Here is a 17,133-nt window from a genome sequence, read left to right as displayed (position 1 = left end):
ATGTGCGGTTGAGTTGTATTGACCGCCTGGCAACTGCTAGTGACCGCAGACATTGACAGAGCACACTCGCTTGTTGGCGCCATGTACCAACTGCAGACCAGAAGACCCGTCGGATATGTGTATAACTAGATTGAAAGTGCTGCAGCATTTGCGATATCGCATGTACGCACTACCTATTTCAAATTCTGCTCGTGACCTTTTAAGAAATATGTGAGGACCACGCGTAATACCACGCGTGAGCAAATTATGAAATATGAGCAGGTCTGGAGGCATTTCAAGGATACTCGATCGATGACGCCAGTGGCTTCTCTAGTCATAAAAAAGCGACAAATGATTACAAAAGAGTTGATCACTCGCAGACACAAATGCGTGAACCAGGCTCCAAAACATTTTCACGCGTCTCATCCGAACCAGTGAAAATTTCTCCCGGCAGTACATTCTGATCTCGGATAATCCGTAATAAAAAATTGAAAAAAAAAGACAATTAATTTATCCGATCAAGACGGTATTCCACACTTTGTATAATGATCCAGCCTTGAAGAAGTGGGTAGCAACATGGAGATACCCTTTTCGATACCGGCTCATGATATCTGATATCGTTATTTTTTGTTTTCACGCTCATCGCTACTTTATAAATTAATCTGCGTGTTATCTTTCTCCCTCTAGCGTCCCACTTTTTTCTCCCTCCAACACACTTTTACACACCTGTATCTTCATAATTTTCCTTTTCCATTAATTATTTGCTTCTTCCATTCTCATTCTCGGAAGTTTTCTCATCACCCACATTCCTATCATCTCCTCATCACTTTCGCTATGTCTATCTCTCAATACATATAGCATGGCGTACATATTACAAGGACATGCAAACAAGACAAGGCCGGTGTTAGTCTTGTTTTATTTGGTTGTACTTGTAATTATGTTGTGTGCATGTTTTCACATTCGTAATTTAGTCAACCTCGATGGGCGTCTGATGTCTGAGCTGGGGATGAGCAATGTAGCCAGTGCAGTACAACCTCGAGCCTGGGGTCTTTAACCAGCACCACGCAGTAGCTATACACGACAGAACGCCGGTACGATGATCATCCAGATTGAAACGGGCAGGGGTGGGGATTGAAGCCAAGATCCTTGGGTACTGTACATTTGGTTCTGTAGCGCGAGCTTGCGCTCCACGCGCTCCAAGCTGCGGCCACCGCTCCCCCTTTTAGAGCGCAGCTCTTCGGCGTCCGTTTCCGGCTTGTGCGGTGTCGGCGTCGGCGTCGCCGTCACCGTCGGCGTAACCGCGCGTTGCAATATGGGACGTTTTCCATAAAGACATCATGTGTGACGTCACAGGGGTCATGAGTGACCTCACGAGGGTCCCGCGCGTTGCTTTATGGGAAACATCCCATGATGCAACGCGCGGGCCTCTCGTGGCACGCGCGTTACATCATAGGACGTTTCCCATAATGACGTTACACGTGACGTGACGCGTGACGTCACAAAGGTGACTCGTGAAGGTCACGACTTTCAAGAGGCCTTACGAGGGTCACTAGTGCAACAAGTGACGTCACGAGGGTCACGAGTGACGCAATGAAGGGGGAGGGAGGGAGAGGACGAGGGGGAGGAGGAGGATGGAGGAGGGGGCGGGAGGAGGAGGGGAGGAGGAGGTGGGAAGGAGAAGCCGAGGAGAAGGGAGGACGAGAAGGAGAGCGGGAGGAGAGGAGACGGGGGCATACCCTCCTTGCCGTACCCTCCCCTCCTCCTCTTCAAGAGCTGCGCTCTAATTCGGCGTTACAGGCATTAAACGTCTTTAATTTTTTTAATTATTCTTTTCACTATTTTATTTTATTAGAAACGCACGAACTAGCCCCGCAACTTTCTTTACTATCCCTTGATTTCTTCACGTTCCTCTCCTTCACTTTACTTTTTTCTTAATATCGATTAATTGATTTTATTTTTATTCTTTCTGATGTGAAATAAAGAATTGATTGATTGATTGATTTTCTACTCCTTCACTTTTTTCTTTATTTTGTTCACTCCATCCTACAACTCGCTCTCCCATCTTTCCTGGTTTCTTTCAAAAGAGGATAAGGAGGTTGTCCTCTTCGTACTTTTCTTTCTGAGTTCACGCTTGCTTCCGGTACCACGAAACATAGACGGAACGAAGAAACGAGCTTGAGAGAGAAGAAGAAAGAGATATATAGAGCGATAGTAATAAAAGTGCGTCAGACGTACGTACATTAGAGACAAACATACGACAGGCGATACATTCTGCGGCTAGAGGGCACCGAATGGGAGCTACAGCACGTGCTTCCTAGAGGAAGAAAGGTAAGTTTTGGGGAGAAAGCAGATGGCGAAAAGAGAACTACCATTCGCCTCCTTTGAGACAATGGGGAAACGTAAGAGAGCGGTGGGGGAGTCGAAATGTGTGTCTAGCTTGCCTATATGAGCGGCCGTTTTCGATCTCTTTCTTTTTCTCCCTTGGTCGTTCTAGTAGTAGTAGCAATAGCCTCGGAAAATTATGGCCTTCTAACAATTGTTTTTCCGTTGAGCGTTGTACGCATCAGCGTCCCGTCGTCGCCCCCAGTTTTTCTCCGTTTTTGAACTCTATGGTTCCTACATATTGTTACTGCCTCGAAAAGGGCGGTAGTGTGTGTGCCATTGCTTTCGAAGGTGTTCGTTGCTGGTGTTGTTATGGTACGTGTAATATGTTTTTGCGTGTGGAGTCTTTATGTGCCTGAGTTAGGGTGCGATGATGCCACCGCAGAAATAAAGATAAATCTTGCACCTTGGAGACCTTGTCTTACAGAACACCGAAAAAAAATAAAATTTAAAAGTAATTTCTTTCATCTTTTTTTTAAATTTGTGTTCTAGATGAAACAAAAAGAAAACAGAACAATTTTGTTTTATATGATGGGGGGGGGGTGGTGGGAGGGGAGGTGGGGGGGGGGGGGGGGGGGGGCTAGGTCAGAATTTTCGAGAATGGGCAAATATACCGCGTCACGTCGTGAAAGTTGTTTTTAAGTTTTCTTGAAGCTTGGCTCCTACGAGCGCATTGCTAAAAGTATTGCTGTTTCTGTAATGTATGCAGCGATATGTTGCTTCTGTATCGTGTTGCGCTGGAAGCAAAGAATGTCTCCGCAGCACAAACTACTCTCACTACAGATCGTAACATCACCATTTGCTATTCACTTTAAAATTTTGTTTCGTGGAGAGAATAACACTGGTAGAAAATCTATTCCGTGTTCTTTTCAGGAGAGGGCTGGAGGATCTGTTGCGCCGAAGATATTCATCCTCCTTGTATTTAAAAGCTGTACCACCCGTCGGGTCATTTAATTGCATTCAGAGCGGCAGGACCATTAGGCGCGCCAGCCACCTTAATATGCTGGCGTGGCTCCCATAAGCCCTCCCAAGACTGCTGCGAGACCTGGCTCAAAATAAAACTTTAAAGACTTAGGTAATCCATCATCCCTAACTAACGGATTTTCGCACGAACATTCAAATAGGAGTGTAAGCTGCACCTGCCTTATAGGTTCTACTAGGATGACGGCATTTGTTTTACCATGTATTTGTAGCGCAGATTTTAGATTAAAATCTAGTCCCGGCACTTGCCAGAAAATAAAAAGAAATCTCAAAACCCGCACAATATGCCCATTAGTGGTCCCGTTGCTGTGCCCGTAAAGCAAATCTCTATAAATGTTATGCATTTAAAGCGCCTTTAAAAAAATTCAGGAGGCTCTTGAAAAAGAAAAAAAAAAAAAAGACACGCGTAAGTGGTGCATTATGCGGTATTAGGGCGCAGCTCTTAGGCGCCCGTCTCCGGCTTGAGCGGCGTCGCTATCGCCGTTGGCGTAACTGCGCGCTGCCTTAAGCGCGATCCAAACCAACGCTTCTTTTTGCGCCTGTAGGTCGTGCGGCTGCGGATGTGACGTATTTTCGTGACGTCGCGCCGCTTCTTCGCTCCTTCCGGGCGCGCACAAGAAAGTTGGTTGATTTCAACTTCTTTCTCAACGCGCACAAAAACGCGCGGTGACGTATAGGGCGCTCCTGTGTCCCGGCCAATCGGTGGAGGGCAAGCTAGTTCCGGCTCCGCGTTTCTCGCCGTCTGGCTGCCCTCTCCTCCCCCCCCCCCCCTTTTATTCTCTTCCAACATGACAACGCGATCTCTCTCTCTCTCTTTCTCTCGCCGTCTGGCCGGCCAGTCTGCAGTGTTGCCAGATTGGGCTATATATAGCCAAATTGGGCTACATTTTTTTCTAGTTGGCGTCAAAATTTTGTGGTTGGCTATGTGGCTATTTTTGGGCTATTCCTAAGGATGCGGCGAACTCTTGTCGAACCTCAGGTTCGACGTCAAGCTTTGAGGTTCGACTAGTTAATTTTCGAACTTCTAATCAGTTTCGAAAGAAATTGTTTCTCTTTCGGCTAGTCTAGAGGAAAGAGATCAAGGAGAAAGGCTTCACACTTCGGGGTTTTCATAATGCGCAGAGAAGCAATGCTTGCAGAGTTTAAAGGAGCTGTGGAACGATATTCAGTTGGAATGTTTTTCACTATACAGGAGCCTACTGGCACTAGTGGGAGTCAAGGATACTCGTACGCAACTCCGCTGGCCAAGAAACTCCTTTGTTGCGGTGTAATTTAAAGTACAAAAGCGATCATTTTCATTCAATCTCCTTTGCAAAATTTCATGACGTAACGTGGCGATCGCAGTACACCCATATGACGATATTTGGATGCTGTTCATATATGGGACCCGAGCATTGCATGCGCACTCAATTTGGGCTCGTGATAATTACTAGCTCGAGAAGCATTCGGGTAGTGGCCCGTATCCAATCGCTGCAACGACGACAATAGGCGAGCCATAACAATGTCTTGAACTCAGCGCGTGCCCTGTGCTTTGCCAACCCCAGCGCGTGGCTATGATCAACACTGGCGGCATATAATCGGCTCCAGATCACGTGGCCGCTTGTTCTGGCTGCGAGTTGAGGGGGTGAACGCTGCTCGTTTTCCTTAATTTTTTTCTGGGACTTCTATTGCGTGGGGTGAAAACCGAACGCGTGTTTCATAGGTCATTAATGTCAGGGATCCGTTCTAAGCGGTATTTGCGCAAAGTACAAAAATTGTTGCATGGCCCCTTTAAGCGCCCTCCCCACAGAGCAGTGGAACAAATAAAACAAACTTATTTCACTATTCCCACAGGCCCGGTAGCGCGTCTTCTTCCCTGACCCAGACTGAACTCTCTAAACGCAGCTTTGGTGCCCATTGTGAAAATTCTTAGGCATCGCCCACCCCAAGAAAGGACAACACAATCAAAAATAACGCGGACCGGAGCGGGGGGACACACGTGTTCTACACAAAGAAAAATAGACGGGTGGGTTATTGGTAAGAACCTTAGATATTGGGGGTTCTGGATTAAACTCCCAGTGTTCTCTGCTTCTGTATTTTGTTATATTAGTGTTTTTCCAGGGCTTCACAAATCAGCTGTGTTGGTGTGTTTTGCACTTCTGAAGTCCTACGAAGGATGGGTCATTGTACAAACTTTCATCAATCCGAAGCTTTTTTTTAAAGTAACAAGTGACATAGTGTACACAAAAAGCGGCGTATCTGAGGGTTGAAAAAGAAAATGTAACGTGTTTTGTATGTGTGTGAAAAATTGTCAATGAAAGGCTTAAAATCATTGTTTTTAGATTTGGCTATTTGGGCTATACCTTTTTTACCGCTTTGGCTATATTTGGGCTATACCTCTCAGCCGTTTGGCTGTTTTTTGTTGGGACCATCTGGCAACACTGCCAGTCTGCCGCAGTTGCACTTTGCTTGTGCGCTCGTGCCTGCGTGCGCGCGTGCGCGCTCGCCCGAAGTTTCGCCCGTCCAAACCAAAGCGCACGGTTCTGACTCAGAAAGCGCGCCCCGAAACAGCAAAAACGCCACGAAATGCGTCACATCCGCAGCCGCACGACCTACAGGCGCAAAAAGAAGCGTTGGTTTGGATCGCGCTTTATGGGAAGTTTCCCATAAAGACGTCGCACGTGACGCCACGAGGGTAACGAGTGACATCACGAAGGTCACGACGAAGGTCACGACCTTCACAGTGAAGGTAATAGCGCAAAGGTCAGCAAAGTTCACGACCTTCACGTCACGAGGAAGGAAAGAGGGAGGGGGAGGGAGCGAGGGGGAGGAGGATGAGGGAGAAGGAGGAGGAGGCAGGAGGAGAGGGTATGGGCGGGGGGGGGGGGGGGTGGGGGCAGGGGCATACCCTCCTCTCCGCACACTCCTGTCCTCCTCCTCAGGAGCTGCACTCTAATTTCGCATTGCACGGAGTTGTAAACACCTTTCATTTTATTTTTTATCCCGTGAATATGAATAGCACGTTCGTTTTCTCGGAAGATTTAACTAAACGCGAGAAACCACGAAAGACCTACGTCCAGTCATTACGTCATACCTAGATATTTCGACCGCCAAGAGCGTGTATCTTGTGTGGGTTGCACGTGCAATATACCCTTTTCAAAACACAGAGTCACCTCGTTGCAGTACCCAAAAGGTTCAATATTGACGCTCCAATGGCGATGATACGAGATCATGATCGGCTAAATCAAGCATCTTCGATTTCATGGTCGAAGGTGACGTGATATCGTTTTTCCTTTCTGCTCTATGCTTTCGAAGACGATCACTTTTTCTGGTGTGAAGATGAGTGTGTATACTGCCGCCATTAAAGCATCGTGTTTGGGTATGCTCAGGGTGGGTAGATTGACTTTGGGGAAAGGTCTATTGCAAGCTTGCCAGGTATGTTGCCGCGCACCACGGTGCCCCGCACTGACACCAGTCGTAACGCCTTCGAGAGTCGGGATTAAGAAAAACCCTTATATGACGTCACGCTCCGGGAAGGAAGAACCTCCACGGGACATTGAAAATGATTTTCTGCAGTCTCCGTGCACCAAAGTGAGAAATACTCTCGATTTTCGCGATGCTGGAGGCCGAATGAAGAGGAGTTAAGTGTTTTTCCTCAAATACAGAACCACTTCAGTTTCGCTTTTAGCCGCGGTCAGACTGCTCGTAGATCATAAAAAACGACGAGGTGTTCAAACGCAGACGTGTGGACAGAATTATCAGCGGACCTTCCTCACGGAAGTTCGAAATGCGTTTGCTTCATACACGTGTATGCTTCGAACACGCAATTAAAAACAGTTATTTTATTATCAGGGCGGCAAGATAGCCATACGAGAAACATACATGATTAAGCCAGGTTTTGCAGACTCTCTTTCGTATTATTTATAATCAGTGTGACCGCTGCTTCGAAAAATGCCGAAGAGACAGTCAATGTGTATTATAACATTATTTTAGACGTAAAAAGTTTTCCCTGTATAGCACATGGCATGCCTGTCAGAAGTTAGTTTTGTTGGTCGCTCGATTGATAGGAAGCTTTCCTTCCCTTCCCCGCATTAAGCTCACACAGAGCAGAATGTTTCACCCTTAAGGGTGCAACATCATTTAGCGGTGTGAAGTTAGACGAATACCTCTTTTGCAGGCTGCTCGCCGCGCTGACACCCGCTTCAAACTGCTTTATTGGAGGTGGATTTAGCGACTATGTCGAATAATATTCGCCTATAACGACGCTTTTCATTTGGAGCTACATTTCTTTAATTTAGATATATTATGCCCTGCGTGAAATAGTAACGAGTAAAAACGAAGCACAGTTGTAACCTCGCTAATAGACCCTGTTTGAACGTCCGGTCCAACGCATGTTCTCTATCTCTCGCTCACATACTCTGAGCATCTGTGGTCGACACCAGCGATGGGTCGGCGTTTGTAGGGGACTCTGGTTCAAACACACGCTCCGCGCCCGAGCAATGGCGGCTGTCAATGTTGCTCGATGAACGTTTGAAAGGGGTCTATTGCGGGGCTAACACTTTCAGATGGATGGGTTTGGATCATCGAGTACATAAGGCGGTAGAGCGGTCAACAGGGTCGAGACTCCTCTTCCGTGTGTGATTCCTTGCGTCAGCATTCGCCGTTTATGTGCATATAGAACTGCTTGTGCTGCTTGTCGTCTATAATACATCCTACTTTTAGTGCGCTCAGCAACAGCTTTAGGGCGTTCATCTAAGCCTTAATACGCCATCACACTAATGACGCATCTTACAAAAGGCATTGTGTTCCCTGCGGACATGGTGACGAAAATATTTGCTTACAGCCTCAAGCATGTTCGAAGTATGCTTGCTTCAAACGTATGTATGCTTGGAACTGGTCTGCAGACCGTACGAATGGGAGAGGACCATAATACAAGCAGGAAAGACGCCTCAGACAGTGTTGGCAGACTGTCTTTCGTATGATGTTAAGAGCGTTCTTGCAACGTCCTTAGGGTGTAGCCCCGAAACTCGCTGACTTACACCTTAGGAGTGCAAGCATGTTTAGTTTGTCCTCAGTTGCGATCTTTGCAAGATTCTAAGCTTGCTCTCCTCTTAATCCGTGGCACGCATGTTCACTCACCCGTCCAATCACGTTTGAAAAAAAAAAGCGACAAAAGGATTAGTGTTCCCAGGTCAACTTGTACTAAGTGCGTGCGCGACGCGGATCGATCCTCAAAGGGAAGCCATTATGAAAATCGGCTACTGGAGCCTATGCGAGGCTCAATCACGCCCACCTTGTTCAATCTCTTTTCCTCTATAATATGCTCGTGTGCCAAAAAAAAATCGTGCACTTCCATATTTGAAGCGCTCGCGAATCAACAGATAGACTCGTGTATGTTTGCGCTACTTTGCATCGGACACGCTACACGCGTGGCGAGACGGAAAGCGGCTACAAATGAACGAATAAATAGAAGGCCGCTACGAAATGAATGAGATGATTATGTTTGACTTGCGATAATGAAGCCGACGCAAATGTTTCCCGTCTATTCTTGAACTCTTTGGGCAAACAGCAACGAGAGTTTACAAAAGAAAAGGAAAAATCCCGACTCGACTGACTTTGCGATTTGTGCAAAACATGTTACTTTATTCTTTTTTTTTCTTTTTTTTGTAACGAACTTTTGTTTTTGTGAAGGCGGTTTGTTTCTGTAGAATGTACCACATCTGAATGAGCCTGATAATTTTTTTTTATATTTCTATAAAATAAAGGATTTAGACGGGGTCATACTGTTTATAAATCATAACAGATTCGACCGCGAGTCACCCCGAGATCCGTGCTTTAAATGCCGCACGGCAATGTGTTAAAAAAAAAACTTGGCTCGCGGCACTTGAGCCATGGATATAGCGGTGACTCCTCTTTGCAGAGTGCATTTTGTACGACTTATGAGCAGTGTGACACCAGATTATGAGAGCTCTTCTCTGACGACAGCAATACCTAAAACATGTGAGGGAGTAACGTTTTGTTTATAATAAGCTTAGCTTTAAACTCAAGGTGAAAGATATCTTTAGAAACCGGGGATTTGCATAAAGAGGAAATCAATTGCTTCATTTTTTACAGCGGAGTTTTAACAACTCCGCTGTTTTCCAGGATCGTGTCCGTGTATGTCGACACAAACCTACCTGCACAGCTACCGCCATCTATAAGCGACCGCGGCAAGCACACAACCAGTATGGTTTCCGCCGTCGCTCGTAGATGGCGGCAACCTTTCCAGCTATAATACAAGAATGAATAGTTGGGCGCGTTGGTAGGAATTCATCGTAGGAAACAGCGTGAAAAACAGACGACGACGAAGAACACATTGTATCGAGTACAGCTCCGCTGGTCTTCCTTCGTCACGAGAATGGAAAGGCTGAAGGTTTTTTTATTAATTTAATCTGGCGAGGTTCAGGTGTGAGTGAGTTGATTTATTTTTTGCTATACTTGCTGACAACTTCAGAAACTTGGGGCGTAGCTTATGTCGTTCACGGGTTTTATATTGTAATTCCTACTTGGTCATTGTTGTCAACTAATATTTCATTTTCATTGGCTACGAAAGGGTATACACTCTGAGAAATCCGGTGCGTCGAATTTCCCAGAAAGCACTTGTGCGAGCCACTCTCCGCTGAGGTTGACGGAGGCATTTTGGCGAAAGATAACACTGAACATAAACTGTCTAAAACCCAAAAATATCCCCTCTCGGTCTGGGTGAACATAGTACCGGCGTGCAGTCGTGTAACACTACTGCGTGGTGCACGTTAAAGACTCCAGGCTAGCGTCTGTACTGCACGGGCTGAATTGCCCAACTACAGCTGAGGCAACAGACGCCCATTGGCGTTAAATAACTTCCAGCTCTATGAACATACACACAAACGCAACAAAAAAATACGATTTTGAACTGTGAAATTAACTAGAAATTATATCAGTACGTGACATTAAGTAACAATTACTATAAAAACAATTATAATATGGAAGTAAATAAAAATACTTGACGCGCACAGGGAATTTAATAATTTTGTAATATTAAAAAAAGAAGTACGGCACTACAGGCCCTAATTATTTAACGCTTTATTCGAGTCTTTATTTAATGTAATATTCATTCGAGCTGTCAAAAATATGTACGTGAATGGTGTCACATGTTTTTACAATAATCAATATTTTAATTTATCAAAGTCATTCTCTTTTGTCCTGATTTCTTTTGACTAGAGCTTTTTTGTTTACATTTTATTATTGTGTATACTGTTTTGTTGGCTGCCTGGTTCCACACAACCATTTTTGTTTATGTCATAGAGTTATTATAATTACGCTAGAGGTTCAAGTGGCGCTAGTGTGCAGACGCAAATTGAAGCAGACAGCAACCAGTCGAAAATTGACTTCCGGTAATGCAATTGTACGGGGAAAAGTGACCGCATTTTCTTCTGCGTTAGATCATAAGAACAAATATCTCAAATAATTCGTACGTACTAGGTAGCTTGGAACATTTCTCAGTCAGGCAGACGAAAGAATTGGTCAGTTACGGCGTTTTTCTTTCGAATTCATCGCATTAAAGATGGTGCTAAAACCGCTACGTGCATGTGTTTATGCGCACTGTCGGACACTGTTAGCGCGAACGCGACGTCGTCGATTTCCAGCACAGGGGATATACGTGCCAAACGAACAAAGGACATCTGGAAAATCAAGAGCGGCGGCCACAACTACGCAGTAACACTGGATCAGTAACTCGCAGTGCATGTACGATCAAAATAAATTGAAGGCCACGCAATCTCTTCCGATTTTAAATAAGTAAGTACCGTTTTATTCTTTCTGCTCTGTGCGAAGATGATATTCGTTCTACGTACAAAATATCACCCGCACGCTCGAAATCTTTGAGTACAAGTGCCCGATAAAAGCTGCCCGGCAGAGAAAACGATACGAAGAGACACCTTTCATAGCCCACGGACTTTATTCTCTACGTTTTGAAAGTATTTGTCCGCTCATGTACGACCGGGTCATTTTTATATAGTGACAGGACTGGCATGTTATCAATATACAAGCGTCACCGGAATGCTGGCGAGCTTTGAACGCACTCTATATTCGTTTTTATTGTAATTTTGCTTTGAATCGTCGCTTGTTTTTGCACACCTGCTGCCGAACACACGTTTGGGACTGAAATGTAGCGAAGTTAAACATTGTTCACTAATGAAGAAAAGTGAGCTAACTAAAGTAATTGTTCTTCTGCAATGTTTATCAAGGTACATGCTATTCGGTACGACCCAAATAACCAAAGTGTTCTGTGTTATTTTCCGGCGAAGAGACAAAATGCACGCGCGTTTTCCCATAGGAATGCACAGGAGCACCTCAAAAGTAGACTGGTGTCTGTCTGCTTCAATTTGCGTCACGGAAGTCGCATAGACACTAGCGCCAGTTAAACCTCTAGCGTACATTATAATAACTCAATGGTTTATGTATAGGACCGCAATTCTTTACGCTTTTTATATCTCGAATGAAACTATTAGTAGTAATTATTTTTACTTAAAAGAAGCAGGAAGAACAAATTTATGTCACATCGCAGTCCCATTTTTTTATGTCTAAACATATTTCCAGTTTTGTCACTCGCTGAACACACTTTTTTGATTGCAGCGACTGGTTTCCCAAGGGCTTTGCGGAAACGTAGACGCTTAGTATTTCTTAGTCTAAAGTAAACAAAAAATTCCAAAACCCTAACCTCTAACATATCAATTAGTTTACCTGCACAGTTTGACGATAACTAAATTCTTACTTTCGGATTCTTACTTGACTTGTGGAGTACCTAGGGAATTGATCATTGTGAAAGAAGAACAGCATAGTGCAAGCCTGTTCGAGGACGCTCTGTGTCGACAACTCCATGACCCTATAACATCCAGACTGCAATACTGGACAGATAGCTCCAGTGGGCAACGTTCTATGGTTGTGACGTTAATTATTCCCCCAAAGAAAGTAATTTCTTCACGTTAAGTGCGAAAGCACCGTTTTTGTGATGGTATCTATATATTTAGAAATAATGGAAACAGCGCGCAAACGACAAGGACGGGAGGAAAAGGAGTACGCAGGACGAGCGCTGAACTGACAACTGAATATTTATTGAAAAGGACCCAACGAAGAAAACACCCACAAAAAAAACACACTCGCATCAACACGTGTCCATGAAAGTAATCTCCTTCTTATGTAAATACACAGAAGTACGCCCTCCGGTCCCGAAGGCATACTAAAGGGAGAGATGAGATATATAAAGTGAGTAGTAAAACTGTAGCAAATGAGCAATATTACTGATAAGATGAAAGCAAACGAACAATGAAATAGCTCATAGATTGTTGCAAAAATTCTTAAAGGAACCACTTAAGTGTAACGCATGTGGATTACGTCTCTTGGTACGTTGCGCCGGGGACAGTGTGACAGGGTTACGACAAGAAAAAAAATTGCTAAGGCTAAGGACCAGATTTGCCAAATAATCACAAGAAGGCTGCCGGTATGTTAGCATGCATTCACTGATGCCTAATGACTTTTCTGAAATCGAGCTCAGTATTTCTATGCTCGAAATAACAATGGCCACGTCTTATTCTCAAGTAACCAGAGCAGTAAACGCAACGAAAAAAAAAAAAAACAATATTAAAGAAAAAAACCCCGGAAGACGATCTTATTTCTGTCTCGGGTTTTAGAATGTTTTTAAACAAAAATATGAAGCCATGGGTATACATACCATGGAGCTGGAATTCAAGTAGCGAAGAAACACATAAGAAAGAACGCATAGCATCGAGGTTAGCAATGTCGCGCACATCTGTTGGGTCTCACGTTGGACTGATTTTGCGAATTCTTTCCAAAATTTGGCAAAATTTTACGAAGTTGAAATTTTAACAGTGTTGCTTGACGTCTACACAAACAAACAAAATATATTATGGAAAAAAATATGCACGAGCTGATTTTATATTTTTGCAAATAAAAATGTCACCGCGCAAACTTTTATTGACTCCTTAGTTTTTTTTTTTTGTTTTTTTTTTTATTTAAAACGATGCGGACTTTACGTAGTGCATCTTTCTTTCGTTAAGTTGCGTCAGCTTATTTCTTTTTTTTTTTAATCCGCCTATGCGCATAATCTTCAAACTTCAGTCGAACTTTTACAAAACGTCGCGTAAATGTTGGAAAACATTTAAACTGATCGAAATTGAACCTCACCAGGTTCTTGACATCTTCACTCAGGCTCACTTCTTAGCCTTACAGGTTTCTTTTTTTTTATCCTTGCCCTTGAAAAAACCGGCGTGAGGACCATTTCAAATACTTTCAACGTCAATTCAATTTATTTTGAATGGTATTGATTTTATAAACGAAAACAAGAAAAGAGGAAAAAAAAAAAAGCTACGCAGTGTAGCTTGAAAAGTCCCTGCCCCCTATACACCAACTCAATGGACCTTTTCCGAAAAGCGTTCTGCGCACGCGCGAGCGCCCGATGCCAAGCCGCGGAAGTCGGCACAAAAAATCGAGGAAATTCGGAAGGAGGATGTGGATTACCAAGTAGAACACGTAATTGCAGTGTATATCTATAAATATAATTTTGTTACACAAAAGCAGAAAGTGGACAGAAAGAAAAACACGACGTTTGGGTGGACGCCACAGATGTCCCTCTTTAAAGTCGCGTTGGACACGCGCCGTAGCTCAGAGAGCGAAAAAAATGGTAGCATAGCACTCAATTTCGATTTATAGCGCAGGTAGGTTACTTCCTTGATTTTTAATTCGTGCAGCCACCGCCTGGTGCCGTCGGTATGGGGAAAAGGTCCATTCTCCGACGTCACAACACTAAGGTGGCGCTTCTGTCTGAGCTGCACACGCGCAGACTCTTTACTTAACGCGAACATGGTTCCCGAGCGTATAAAATATGATAGTTTTGTCAGCTCACTAAGTAATCAAAGTTACACATTTTGCTGGTACGCTATCACGAAAAAAGACGAAATCTAAATTTAATTTTGTTATTTTGTTTTTGTTTGATATACGAATAGAATAGAAGAATCACTCTGAGGTTCGTTGAGAAACACCGTAAGGTATTCAAGCTCGCGCATTCATCTTGTTTCTTTCACCCCACCATTTTAATAACACCCGCCTCGACTTAATTTTCCTTCGTGATAAACTGCCTCAATATTGCTCCTCATCTGCATAACCCCGACCAAAACTTAAATAAAAGAAACGTGTCATTTTAATATTTGTTACCAGGCCATATTGCGTTTGCTGAAAATGCTAAAATCTACAGCGACGTCGCTTTAACCAATTTAATTTTGCTTCGAGCTGTGGAGTATAAGAAAGAAAAAAAAAAACAGAATGCGCCACATTGTTTTTTTAAACGAAACTGAAAGGTCCTCCGGTTTACATTTTCTTTTTCTAGTTCCTTCAATATTTTTTTTATATCAAGAAAACATTATTACTTTTGCCGTTGGTTGTCCCGAAGCACAGTTCCCTGTTTTGTTTTGTTTTAATAATGACTAAACTTTCTTTTTCGTGTTATTTGTGTTATTTTCACACGTTTGCGCTTCCGCTCAATTTAAGTTCGCCATTCGGGGTGGGGAGAGCTCGCAATTTTCGGATGATAATCTGTTCCGGGGGCCAAAAAGAAAAAAAAAAAACAGAAAGGATAATTTCATTTCCTGAGTTACCAATAGCATCAAAACAAAACAAAAATGATGTAAAAAAAAAAAAGCCCCAGTAACAGACGTGCAGGCATCATCCAAACTTTCTCGAACAAACCGGAGTACCTTAGATAAAGGCAGCTCCCAGAATTAAAAGGCCGCCCGATGGTGTCAATAAGAAAGCCGCTCCACACCTTTCCCTTCTTCAAGCCCACCTTCCTCCTCCCTTTTCCAATTAAGTACGCAAATGCAACGGGAAAGCTCCATTTCCGTTTTAGTTCGGTCGAAGCGGTGAAATAAAAAAGAGAGGTGTAATGCGTCTCCTTACTTTCCCATTGTGTTTTCTGTTTTCAGTGCAAAAACAATAACTGTTCCGTGGAGCGCCGCCGGCGTTGTTTTTGACCGCAAAAACTAGCAACTAATGCGGCGCCCATGGAGCGCAGCCGGCGTTGTTTGTGAGCGCGAAAAAGCGGCAAGTTGAGAAAGGGTGGCGCGAGCTCGGCCAACACCTCCTAGACTAGGAAGGCCTCAGCGCTTGCGAGTGGGGATGCAAAGATGGCGGAGAGATAAGGCCATGGCCCCGGCAGTCGGTGGCGGTTACATAGCAGCGGTGGCGACGCGCGGAGCACCACCGACCCGCCAACTGCGCATGCGTGGCTGTTCAAATAGGGAGGAGACGTTAGAGCTTTTCGCTCTCTTTCATTGTTTTTCTTCACCCGTCATCTGCCCTTCCTTGCTTCAAAACATCCGCGGGCGCGTGTTTCTTCCGGGGATTGGCATGCCGAACAAATGTTACGCATTAATTATATATGAGCATGTCGCAGCAACTACAAAAACACCGAAAAAGTGCATGCGTTTACGTTTCCTCAAGACGTTGACCAGCGGTAAGCGTGGACAAGAGCCATTCCGCGGGAGAATTTCTCTTGAGTATCAACGCACCGGGGTAGGAACGCCTCCTTGTTTTGACTTACTGGGCCTCTTGTGCAGTTTCAGCCGCTTCCTAAGTCTTTTGAGCTTCCGTCGAATGACTTACATCAATGGGCACCATGTCGGGAGTCATTAAAAAATGGCTTAATACGCTCAATTTCCTTTAGCAGTATTTGGTTTCGTTGGACAGCTTACCTAGGAGGCTCGAGATGCGACCGGTACTTTGACCGTCTGTTCATACAGAGCCCGTGTTGCCCGTGTAATTCATCTTGCGGACTGATGTGATGTTGGGTGATGTTCCAGGTGAACAGGTTAACGACTCCTTCATTAAACAATTTATAACTAGGACTTGGCAACCGCAAATTTTCCTCAGTTTTGTTTCTAGTGTGAAGCATACAAAAATGAAAGGAGGCGTGGAAGAAAGACATCCATTCATGTAAAAAGACGTGCACGTAAATAAATGTTGACACGCGTGTCCGTGCACGAATATATTTAGCGGGATATCTGCGCTTCTGGTGACACGTGAAAACATAATATAAAGAACTCAAAAATTGCTGTCACTTATACGAAGTCAAATTTGTTTTTCATGTGCGTGGAATTCGCTTTGCGGAGAGCGATATCCTTCGAGAGACGTCTGTTGCATTGCATTCTCGCATGAAATTGATTTCTGAGGTTGCGTTGTGGCCCATACTTACTTAAAGGCAGACACAGACTTAAAGGCAGCAATCAAATTGATTGCTGCCAGACACAGATATGTTAATGTGATGGAACATGTATATAAGCAAACAAATTAAATAAATTTGCCACACCAATGTATCTACAACACAGTTTTCATGACTATATCACTGGCTAATCAGAAATATTCATACTTTGTTGCAGGCATGCAACGAAGGACTGAATTGCATTATTACGTTGATGTTGCTGTGTAAGCTCAAAAATGTTTTTTATGATAAATCTTCGAACCTTTAGCTCTGAAGATATATGACAACATATTAGGTAATTCTAGCTGCAAAATGAGGTAATCCACGTTAAATTAACATCATTGCATAAATTACTTGTACAAATAACAACTCTAGGTAAAAACGAATCAACAGACCTCTAGTTTTTGCTTTTAAATACACTGCTTGGTTCCAGTCAAGAATGCAGTTATTACATGCTACGTCAGCTTTTTCGTACTGTGGTGTCTAAAGCTGTTTTCAATAACCTTTTATCGTGCACTTTTTGG

Source organism: Ixodes scapularis, unplaced genomic scaffold, assembly GCF_016920785.2.
Source record: "Ixodes scapularis isolate PalLabHiFi unplaced genomic scaffold, ASM1692078v2 PGA_scaffold13__105_contigs__length_92229423, whole genome shotgun sequence".
In the NCBI taxonomy this organism is placed as follows: domain Eukaryota; kingdom Metazoa; phylum Arthropoda; class Arachnida; order Ixodida; family Ixodidae; genus Ixodes; species Ixodes scapularis.
The sequence above is the reverse complement of the archived record's forward strand: the minus strand, read 5'-3'. Positions refer to the sequence as shown.